At 43.7% G+C, this 11474-nt stretch overlaps 2 pseudogenes; both read right to left on the minus strand.

The window, feature by feature from the left end:
- Positions 1-367: 367 nt before the first annotated feature.
- On the minus strand, positions 368-964 carry LOC147419584 (uncharacterized; annotated as a pseudogene).
- Positions 965-1446: 482 nt separating this feature from the next.
- LOC147419585 (pentatricopeptide repeat-containing protein At5g27110-like) lies at positions 1447-1925 on the minus strand (annotated as a pseudogene).
- Positions 1926-11474: the final 9549 nt, after the last annotated feature.

Below are 11474 nucleotides of genomic sequence, written 5' to 3' on the forward strand. Positions count from 1 at the left end.
AGAACTAGTTTCACAAGCTCCTTTCATGGAGGCTTCTCTGTGTGGCTTGTTGCGCATATCACACACATCTGCAATGCTGCAATGGGGCGATCCGAGTGCAGGCGCACGGGAGCGATGGTGAAGCGGTCCTTCAAAAGCCCAAAAATGCGACGAACTCTCACTCTCAGCACCAAAAAAAACGTGCTACTTTGGTCTTATGCAGAGAGAGAGAGAGAGAGAGAGAGAGAGAGAGAGAGAGGCTTGGCTTCTTCTCTGTGCACGTCTTGCAAGATGCATGGACCTGGAGACACCACTGCTTTTTATTTGCAGTGGTCTTGATTCGCCTTATGTGGTAAGCCTGCTTGGCTATTGTACTCATGGAAAAAGATTAACGCTTCTGGTGTATGAATGCATGCAAAATCGGAGCTTGCAGGAGGCCTTGTTTGAAAAAGGCTACCCTGAGCGTCTGGATTGGAAGAACATGTTCAAGAAAATAGGGGGCACAGCCAGAGCTTTGGAATTTTCTTCATGTGGGATGCAATCCTCCCATTAATATACACGGAGATGTCAAGCCCAGCAACATCCTCCTGGACCGAAATTTCTCTCTCCGCATTGCTGACTTTGGGCTTGCCACGTTCATCAGGTCATAGAGTCGCTTCCCTTGAGAGTCGAGTCCTACTGCATTGTAAATCGTGAACCTGTCGGAACCATTCCGCGCCGGCGCGCACTGGTTTCGACAGGTATCACAATGCCAGCAGAATTTCAGATCTAGGCCTGCGCCTTCCTTTGCAAGCTGCTTCGTCGCCACCGTGCCTATCAGTCCACCGCGGACGTCGTCCGGACAGAGGGTTTTGCTCGCTTGCGTTCACTACATGAGGCTTGGCCTGGATGACTTTGAGGATGAGGAGCAAGAGTACTATGGCTTGTATTCACAGTGCTTGTATGATGAACAACATGCAAGGAGAGGCCGAGGCAGAGGCAGCATAAATCAGGGCAAGCAGTACTCTTCTTTCAAATAAAAGATGTCGTAGGTCAGAGAGGGTGTATGTGTCAGAGGGGGAGGAAGAGACAGAGAGGAAAGGATGCTCGAAGCAAGGCAGCAAGCAGAGGGAGTGGAAGGTTGCGCTAGAGATGGAGGAGTAGGCTATGTGGGGCAGTATGAGGCTCAAACCCTTCCAATTTCATTTGATTAAATCGCAATATGCATCAAGAACTGAAACATGTGTGGCAGTGTGGGGCAGTATGAGGCTCAAACCCTTCCAATTTCATTTGATTAAATCGCAATATGCATCAAGAACTGAAACATGTGTGGCAGTGTGGGGCTCAAACCCTTCCAATTTTATTTGATTAAAGAGTGCACATATGTACATTACCTTGTCGTGTACCACAAGCTGTTTACTCATCTGAACAAAATTTCTAGTGCTTCTTCTGGCCTATTGTTCTCGGTGAGTGTGGTAATTAATGCACTTAAGACACCACATTTTTCTTAGGCATGATGGCAAATATATATCTCGCATTTGTCAAGCTACCACAACTTTCATACATTGTGATAAGGGCAGTTGCCACTATGGTGTCTGCTTCAAATCCTCTCACAAGAAGTGAGTGATGAATCTCACAGCCTTCTTCTTGGATGGTGCATGCTTCAAGAATTCTTATGAATGTGATCATATTCGGGGCAAATCCTGCACTTTATCTGCACTTTTTATTCTATGGAAGAGCATCATAGCCTCTGCACAGAAGCCTTGTTGTGTAGCAGAAGATATGATGGTGGTCCACGACAAAACATTTCTTTTGGACATAGACTCAAAAACATTAATCACATCTTTGAAATGCCCATTGAGAGCAATATAAGTGTGTATAAGAATGTTGTGTGAGTGCACATTCGGTGTTTGGATGACATTGAACGTGGCTTGAGCATCTGCAACGCTGCCACAAGCACCATACATTTGACGTACATCAATTTCTTTGGAGAGTCAAGCCCCTTCCCCTCCCTCTAGCACGTGGCCCTTGCTGCCCTTAGCATTGACAGTGGTATGCAGCCTGTCCGCCTAATGGGGAAAAGTGTGAATGCCAGAAAAACTACTAGAATCCAAAACACCTAGAAGGAAATGGAGTTGAGAACTACTACTTGGATAGAAGCAAGACTCATGTCAATGTGCCAAATTTTTTGAAGGAACAATATTTGAATCAATGTGTTCAATTATAAAAATTGCAGAGGCAGGGCAAGGGATTGATTGCAAAAACAGAAGGTCCGGTGTCATACCCACATGAGTCAAAGCTTCTTTCAAGATACAATTGAAGATCATGTTTTTTTGAAACCAGTCTTAATGTTAATAAAACAAGTGACTTGTTGTACATGCTACAATGATGCCTCAACCTAGAGCCCCCACAAAAAGTAGCCAAATTTTTGCGCTGAGAATATAATCAGGGACATTCATAACATGATCATTGCTAGGTAGTCAGCATGTTGAAAAGGATGTGGAAGACTTGGTGCGTTAATGGAAGGAAGGAAAAACTTAAATTTCCTTTTATAATGATATAGGTCTTCCTGATTAAAAAATCACTATCTCAAACAATGTCGTGTAGTTGTATTGTGTGATTAAGATTATTTTATTTGTGATATAAAGGCGTCCTAATCTCAAATGTTTTTGTTGCTATAATAATGCAACTTCATCTTTGGTATCTCCTCATAAGAATGAAGATATGATGTTATTTTGTTATCACGGCTTGCTCATAGCTAGACTTTACCTCATGCTTGCCATTCAACATAGAACAGCGTGAGCTAACGGTGCTCACTCCTCTCCTTCTTGCGCTTCCTACTTCCTCCCCGGTTGTCACATTGCAATCGTGTTTGTTGCATTGCAACCGCAGGTAAGAGCTCTACGCATTGACATAAACATATCACAATAATTTGTAGTTTTTGGCATCGTCGACGGCCCGCTGCCTAATTTCATCATAACTAGGACTTTACACTTTCAAATCAAAAACTAAGCGTAGGTGGGGCATTGGGGCATCATTGCTAAGCATTTAGATGCATTTTGGGTCGAAAACAACTAGGTCAAAAATCCACTGCTGTTAATAATTGTGATTTTGGCACTTACTTCAAGGCAAACTTGAAATCTAGCTAGGATTTTGAAATTTTAGACCAGTAAGAATATATTAAACCTCACTTTTTATCAAACACTAGTCTCGAATAGTCCCAAAATAAAAGGGTATGTGTTTGTGTCTGTGTGTGTTTGTTTGTGTGTGCACTACAAGAGGCTATTCATATTAGCGACGCTCACACAGCGACCCTCAAAAAAAACATTCCCGGCGTTGCTATGAGCGTCGCAAATTTCTTTGTAAATTTGCGACGCTCATAGCGACGCCGACTGGGCTAAAAAAATAATCGAGCGCGTCCAAAAACTCAGATCTCAGATCTGAGTTTCTCGGCGCCCTCAAGCAAGGAGCAGGTAACGCTCTCTCTCTCTCTCTCTCTCTCTCTCTCTCTCTTTTTCTTCTCCACACACACACACACACGAGGAGAGGAAGGAGAGCCATGGCCAGGTATGCTCCTTCCCTCTCCTCATTCTCATGTTCCCTTCCCCTCTTTCTCTCTCCCTCTCTCTCTCTCTCACACACACACATACACACACACACATAGTGTTTTTGAGAGAGAGAGAGAGAGAGAGAGAGAGAGAGAGAGAGAGAGAGAGAGAGAGTACAAACAAAAACAAAAACGCACACACACATACATAAACAAAGAATGCACACACACATTGAGAGAGAAAAAGAGAGAGAGAGCATGCATAAACAAAAACGCACACACACATACATAAACAAAAACGTACACACACATACATAAACAAAGAATGCACACACACATTGAGAGAGAAAAAGAGAGAGAGAGCATGCATAAACAAAAAACGCACGCATTGAGAGAGGAAAAGAGAGAGGAAAAGAGAGAGAGAACATGCATAAACAAAAAACGCACACATTGGGAGAGGAAAAGAGAGAGAAAACATGCATACGATCCAAAAAAACGCACACACATTGAGAGAGAAAGAGAGAGAAACTAATTTAACGTCGTAGGAAACTAATTAAAATTAAAAGACCTAAAGATCTAGCCGACTAGGAGTTGAACTCAAGACCTATTATTCAAGAGAGAAATGGCATAATCAATCTATCATACTTGGCATGGGTGATAGAAAGGTTATACCATTTATCTCTTTTTATTGGCACACACATCCACACACGCGCACACACACAAGAAGAAGAGAGTTATAACGTCGTAGGAAACTATCTTAAAAGACGTTAAAGATTAGGTTATATGTAAACTTACATTAAATTAGATTTAGGTTTATTTTTAACTAGATTTACGTTTATTTACGCTAGATTTAGATTTACGTTATATTAGATTAGATTTAGATATCCATAGACTGCGATGCCTGCATGAAGCGGGTGAAGAAAGCCCTCAATGGAATATAGGGTATTGCTGCCTTCACTCATGGTGGGCTCCGTCGATCCAAAAGTACTGGTGAAATGTCTTCAGAAGATAGGGAAGAAGGTGGATCTTCAGGGCGGCAAGAGTCACTACATCCCCGACACAATGACCATCTAGACAACCTCTAGTCATTCAACAGCAACTTCAAAGTTAGTAACAAGAGCAAGAACGGTCTAAAGGGCCAATTGCTATCGTCAGATGTGGATGGAGATGAGGCAGCGTCACCGCCGGAAGTTAACTCTCACATCTTTAGTGATGAGAATGCCAACTCTTGCCGACTTATGTGAAAAATTATGTGTTAAATCAGTTTTAAGGTTCTTATAATCCCTGTTAGTTTAGTTCTTTGTTTTTAATATAACATAATTTACGTTAGATTTAGATTTATGTTATATTGGATTAGACTTAGGTTTATTTAGGTTTACCCACACACACACACACACACACACAAGAAGAAGAGAGTTTTAACGTCGTAGGAAACTATCCCAAAAGACGTTAAAGATTAGGTTAGATGTAGACTTACGTTAAATTAGATTTAGGTTTATTTTTAGTTAGATTTACGTTTATTTAGATTTACGCTTATTTACGTTAGATCGAGTCCACGCAAGAATTACTTACGGTTTAGGGTTTAGAGTTAGACGAACAGTGAAAAGATCTACTGTGAAAAGATGTTAAGATGCTGTGAAGTGCTACAGCTAGAGAAGAGGCAAAGGGGTTTTGTCCACTACATGCAGTATCATGTAGACGTGGGTGTGTAGATTTCTTGTACCCACAAATATAGGTATTGACCAATAAAGACGAGATTATAACCCGGTGGTTCTGATCTCCGTGCACCTCTAGACCGAGGTGTGCGGGGATTGGACATGACTAGAGAATGTGAGGTAAAGAGAGAGAGAGAGAGAGAGAGAGAGATAGATAGAGAGAGAGAGAGACACAGAGAGAGAGAGAGAGAGATAAGACGAAGAATGCCAATAGAATATTAAATTTGTTGTCCAGGTTATAAGTTTTTTATCCTCATTATGAGTAGCGACGAGGATGTGGGACCGTCCAACCGAAACACCTATCTCTCAACGAGGGTATTATGTCCTTGTAATCAATGCAAGCATGTTGTGCGACGGACAAGACGTGTTTCTTTGCAGCACGTTCGCGAATTTGGCGAGTTCGATCCATCTATTATAGATCGAGTTGTTGCCAATTATAACTCGTCGGACTCTGACGCTGGCCAACAAGCAGCAATCTTGCAACCCAATAGACGTGTTCGCAGGCGCTTTGGTCAAGCAGCATATGTGAGGCCACAAGATGTAGCCTCTGACAGCTCGGGGGATGATCGTGCAGAGCACATTCCCAACGAGGCAATGTTTGAGCCCGAGATTGATGAAATGATCGAGACGATCATGGATTCAGAAAGGCTTATCTATGATGATATGAAAAGTGAAGCCGATACGCCATTGTATAATGGAGCACGTATGTCTAGATTGAAAGCACTCCTGGTTCTTCTCAACATGCAGGCAAAGTTTGGATGGAGTGACACTAGCGTCACAGCGCTTTTCAGGTGATCTATTACAATTAGTTTACTTTAATAAAACTCTAAATGTATAATGATCTGATAGATTTTTACACGACTGTATCATATTTTTATGTTGTGTAGATTGCTGAAAGAGCACATACTACCAGCTGACAATGTGATGCCAGATTCCCGAGATGAAGCAAGAAAGATTTTGCGAAACTTGGGGATGGATTACAATTCTATCCACGCTTGTCCTAATGACTCCATTCTTTTCAGAGGGGAATACATAGACATGGAGAAGTGTTGGAAATGTGATTCCGAAAGATATCGAGTAGATCTCCACGGGACAAAAATTCCACAAAAGGTTTTGCGACATTTCCCTCTGCTTCCTCGCATCAAGCATTTCTTCGAATGTAAGTCCATCGCCGCCCTAGCATCATGGCATGAGGAGAATAAATCTTCGGATGGTGTGCTACGAATTCCTGCAGATTGCGTAGCGTGGAAACATATAGATGAAACATGGTCGGATTTTGCCAGGGAAGCTCGAAATTTGCGCTTAGGCCTGAATATGGATGGCGTAAATCCATTTGGTCAAAGATCAACATCTTACAGTGTATGGCCCGTTGTCATCGTCAACTACAACATTCCCCCGTGGTTGACTACGAAGAAGGGGCACCTATGGCTAAGCTTGATTGTGCCAGGGCGATATAAAGTGGGGAATATGGATGTGTATCTTCGTCCACTATTGGAAGAGCTACAACAATTGTGGATTGGCATAGAGGTGGTGGATATGAGCCGACACACAGGACGACGGAATGCTTTGATCAGAGGCATTCTAATGTGGACCATGCATGACTATCCCGGGCTAACAGAATGCTCAGGTGATCTATTGACACTCCTCACTCAAACACTGTAAATCTTGTTTTTTCCCATAGTTGATCTATTATCATGTGTATACATGCAGGGCTTCAAACAAGCGGATACAGAGCATGTGTCACATGTGGACCTAGACTGAATGCACGTAGGGCACCCTCACTGAAGAAGCAAATCTACAAAGGTCATCAAGCGTATCTTCCAGAGAATCATGTGTTACGCAACGGCTTTTTGGGAAGAGAGCCACCAAGGATGTCTGCACAAGCATGGTTAGAGCAGAAGGAGATGTGCGATGACGGATTGCCTCCAGGGATGAAGAGACTATCTCTATGGTACGAGTTACCATACTGGCCCCGACTCATGATCAATCACTTGCTCGATCCAATGCACATATTCAAGAATGTGGGTAATCTACTATGGGACCATCTGACCGGCAAGAAAGATACTTTGGGAGCCAGAGTTGACCTTAGAAATGTGGATCGTATGGAGCAATATTGGCCGCAAACAGCGTCTGATGGATCGATAAAACTCCCTAAAGCACCATGGATTTTCACAGGAGCCCAAGAACGCAAAGTAAAAGAGACCATTCGATCTTTGCGGACCCCCACTGGCGTAATGCACTCGCTCCGAACGTGTTTTACTAAAGAAGAAAAGCTTACCGGTTTGAAGTCACACGATTGGCATAAAATGTGTCAGGTACGTTCATAGTGGACTTTAATATCATTGCATAAAATGTGGACTTTAATATCATTGCTGCACATACTTTACAGTTTATTTTACCGGTTGCCATTGAGGGATGTTTGTCTCTCGACATCCGTAACACAATCTACAAACTTGCAAAGCTGGTGCAATGGATCTCACAAAAGGAGATCAACGTAGACTCCATACCATTCGCCAAACTAAATGCTGCGGAGCTTGTGTGCATGTTTGAGAAACATTTTCCTACTACAATGCTAACCATTCAGGTGCATCTTCTTGTTCACATAGTTGATGAGGTGGAAATAGCTGGCACAGTTCATTCCAGATGGATGCTCTTCTTAGAACGTTTCATGAAAACGCTTAAGGGATATGTGCGTCAAAAGGCACGTCCGGAGGGTAGCATGGCAGAAGGTTGGTTGGTATCAGAGTCCCTAGTGTACATTGGAGAGTGGCTAGACGGATTTGATAAATCCCGGAACACGCTATGGCGAACCATAGATGATGAGCGCATATATGGGATTGTCATGTGCAATCTCGGTGTTGAGAAGAAGATGACGGAAGATCTAGAGGCTAAAATCAACCGATTTTGCATGCTTCACAATCCAGTGATGCAAAAGTGGATTTCACAATATGAGGATGCAAAGCAAGAGCGACAAAGGGCACGAATCGAGTGGAGACGGGGAAGACGACCACCGATGCACTATCCAGCGGTTCTGGAGAGCCTACTAACCTTCATGAGCTTAAGATGGTTGCACAACCAATTGAAAAGCGCACAACAATGCGGTGACGAAGTGACTGAAGAAGAGTGGGAGTACTCTCGAGGTTGCGCGACCAAGGTAAGTTTGCAATGTACGACTAGCAAGTGACTTTATTTATAAACGTTTGAACGGCCACTCATAATCTTTGTTCGTTGTAGTATAAGTCATACACAGCTGCATGGTGTAAAGGTCGACATTTTAGGATGGAACGAATCGACAAAAAGCGTTTTACTCAAGATTGTGGAATCATGGCAAAATTTGAACAGTCTAGTCGACGACGTTCCTCTGATGCAGATCCTATGGTGGCGGAACTCACTTACTTCGGCACGCTGCAAGAGATTTTGAGGATCGATTACAGAGGATTTTTTGTCGACTTGTTCGACGTGCAATGGTTCAAGATAATCATGGAGGGTCGCAACGCTACTGTGCGTAGAGGAGAGTCTGGTTTTCTTGAGGTGGATTCTACTAAGAAATGGACTGACCTAAGAGACACTTTCGTACTACCCGAGCATTGTGAACAAGTAAGTATGTAAATAGTTAACATCCCCCTTTTACAAGTTATGTGCTTGAAAGCTCTCATGTAAGTTATGTGGCTCTGGCAGGTAATATTTCATCCTACAAAGTCTACATCAAACTGGTGGTACGTCATAGAGGTAGCCCCTCGTAGTGCAAGGACGTATGAAGGGTACCATGTGCCAATCACAACGGCATCAATGGAGGAGATCAGAGAAGATGCTCAATGAGAAGCAGCTGCGGTGGTGCCAGACGAGCATCAAGATGCTACTACTCTATATGGGGTGCATGCAGAGGAGCTACAAAATGAAACAGAGGATATGTGTTTAAACGGAGAGCTCTATATAGATATAGGAAGTTATGCTGAGTTATGCGAGGATGAGAGAGAGATCTCTTAAAGCCACAAATATTGCATTTGAACAATTTTGCTCCGTGTTGTAAAAGCTCTGGCTCTCTAAGTACCTTCCATGGTGTATAACGCTCTTTTCTACTCGCGCTCACATCTTCTGATTGAAAATTCTGAGTTTTTGACTTGCTTCTTCTATCACTCAATTCATTGCGTCATTGTATTTATATGCGTCATTACGTCATTGTATTTAATGGTCTTTGCGTGATAGTCTACTCTATTCATTCAATATTAAGTTTAAATATTCGTGTGTTTAATGCAGGTATGGATGATGAGGAGTTTCTTTCTTCTTTGTCACCGCAGCAGAGACAGTGGTACGTGGAGCGTCATCGCTCTGGCGCATCATCGCGCGTTCCTACTCCATCCGTATCTCCCTCTCTTTCGGAGCATTCGGCGCGCTCCGAAGCTTCAGCGTCGACGAGACGAGCTTCACACTCGTCTAGACACCGGCGCTCTAGTGGTGGCGGTGGCGGTTGTTGTGGGGATTCCGCCACCGATGCCTCCACACCGCCTCGTGTTCGACGAAGCTCTTTACCCTCCCCTTCTTTGCCCGCCCCGACACCAGCCACAGCATCGCCATCTACGCCAGGTTTTGCACGGCTCACTGTTCCTAGAAGCTACACACCTCTACCTACTCCGCCAGGAGCCACCCCACTCGACACTCCTCGCTTCGGGGCCCAGACGCCGGTGGAGACACCTGACGTCCGTACCCCCATCGACACGCCGCTAGAGACCCCTGCCGGGACACCCAGGTTCACGCGTCACCGGCCAGAGGGCTTGTCTTACTCCATCGACTTCAGCGGCGGAATCATCATGGATGATGACGGCAAGAAGGTAATCTCGCGCATGCGTGGTCTTTGCTCTCAGCTGTTTAGACACTACATACTAAACAAATGGAGTGAAGTACCAAGTGATTTACAAAACAGAGTCATCAGCATACTTCATGATGAGTTTCCCGTTCCAACACGGGATCAACGCTTCAATGAAGACCTGATGAAGATTCGAATGCGCGAATACTGCAAACACAAGCGTTCCGAAGTGCAAAAAGCAATCAAGAATGGGTGGAACATGCCAGATTGGCTGGCCAAAGAAGATTGGAAGAATGCGAAGAAAGCAGCGCGCGAGAATCCCGACAAGTGGAAGCAACAAAAGGATGCAGCCAGAGCGCGAGTAGAGACAGGGAGCTCGCACCACTTGGGGAGCGGTGGATGGACATCATTTGAGGCCAATTTTGTAAGTGTTTTCACATTGCTCTTTATGTTCGATAGTTTAGGGTTTTTGAGTTTTTTAATTCTAACATAATGAAATCTTTGTATGTTTTGACAGTGGTCGATGACAGGACGTGATCCCACACCGTACGAGCGCGAGTACGCAGGCAAGAAGGGCTTAAACGCCCTGATGGACATTCTCAGTTCTCGCGGCGGCATGGTTAGTATTAGGGTTTACTCTTTTTTATTTTTTGTATTGTTTTATAAATGCCGTTATATGTTTATACTTACTGAAAGCTGTCTTATTGTCCTTTTTTGCAGAATCCGACAGATATGCCGCTTGGACGCGATGAGACGTCTGACTAGACGACGTCAGTTTAGCCGTAGCTAGATAGCATTAGTTTAGGGTTTCTCATAGCTTATGTATCATGAGACGGATTTTATACGTCTTTTTGAACCATATATATTATTACATTTGTCACCGCAGTTCCTTTTGCCAATCAATTCTTTATGCCTATGATGTTGTACAATTGTCATTATTACATTTGCCAATGAATTCATTTTGCCTATGATGTGTATAATTGTCAATTTTGCAAACAATGCGTCTTGTGGGTGACTATTTTGGGTCTATTATCTACCCTTGCACTTTTTTTTAAAAGTGAATCAAGTACAATATGGTTGATTGAATGCCCTGCCACCAAAAAAAATTTCTCTCGGACGTCGCTATAACCGTCGCTATTTATGGCTCTGTAGCATCGCTATGAGCGTCGCTATAGTCTTCTGTGTAAACGTCGCTATAACCATCGCTATGAGCGTCTCTATATAGAGACGCTTATAGCGACGCTTATAGCGACGCGTATAGCGACGCTTATAGCGACGCTCCCGTAGCGACGCTCGTAGCGACGCCGGGAGTTATAAAAACCCAGTGTATTTCCGTCGCTAACAGCGTCACAAGAGCACACAACCTCTTGTAGTGGTGTGTGTGTGTGTGTGTGTGTGTGTGTGTGTGAGAGAGAGTGAGTGAGAGAGAGAGAGAGAGAGAGAGAGAGAG

This window comes from Adiantum capillus-veneris, chromosome 29 (genome assembly GCF_014529385.1).
Source record: "Adiantum capillus-veneris isolate H3 chromosome 29, ASM1452938v2, whole genome shotgun sequence".
Lineage (NCBI taxonomy): Eukaryota > Viridiplantae > Streptophyta > Polypodiopsida > Polypodiales > Pteridaceae > Adiantum > Adiantum capillus-veneris.